Genomic DNA, 894 nt, shown 5'->3' with positions numbered 1-894 from the left:
TTACTGGAATGTTAGCAGGATTGAAAAGAAAGTATAGGGAGTTTATGAGAAATTTGAGACAATGGGATGTAGTAATAATAATGGAGACGAAGCTAGATGAAAAGGGATGGATAAGAGTAAGGGAAAGTTATCAAGAAGATACAAATAGCAAGTTTTAAACGAAAAGGGGAAGAATAAAAAGGGCCGAGCAACGGGAGGAATGGTGATGGAAGTAGAAAAGAATGTGTAACAGGGAAAGATAAGGACGAAAGGAAATAATAAAAAGAAGGATTAATAGTAGAAGAAGTGAAGATGGGAGAAGAGAAGTAGAAGATAGTTAAGGTTTATGTGAACGGTGATATGCAGGAGAAAGCAGAGGATATAAAGAAATGATTGGAGAAAAGAATGAAGAGATTATGCTTATGATAGGTGGAGATTTAATTGCGAGAACAGGACAAAGAAGAGATAGGGAATGGGGAGAACAGAGAGGAAGAAAATCCACAAATAAAGAACTGAGTGGGGAGGGAAAGAAGTTGTTAAAGACCTTAAAGGAATTGAAATGGTTTATCCTAAACGGAAATATAGAGGGAACGCTAATTAATTACGCGATAGTGGATGATGAGGTAAGAAAGAAGGTCAAGAAACTAGAGGTAGAAGATTATATTGATTCGGATCACCTTTATTTTAATAATGACATTAGCGGAATAAAGAAGTAATATCAATATGAATAAAAAGGGAGAAAAGGTAAAAATTGAAAGAGAAGGGAATTGGCCAGGTCAAGGAAAGATACAGTTCAGAGAAAAGATCAGAAATATAAAAATTGGGGAGGGAAATATGGATGAAAAGATGGAGAAAATGATAGGAAAAATAAAAAGAGGATTAGAGCACACAAAAAAAGAAGTTAGTAAAGGGGGA

This window comes from Belonocnema kinseyi, chromosome 4 (genome assembly GCF_010883055.1).
Source record: "Belonocnema kinseyi isolate 2016_QV_RU_SX_M_011 chromosome 4, B_treatae_v1, whole genome shotgun sequence".
NCBI lineage: Eukaryota > Metazoa > Arthropoda > Insecta > Hymenoptera > Cynipidae > Belonocnema > Belonocnema kinseyi.
This window is presented reverse-complemented; position numbering follows the sequence as displayed.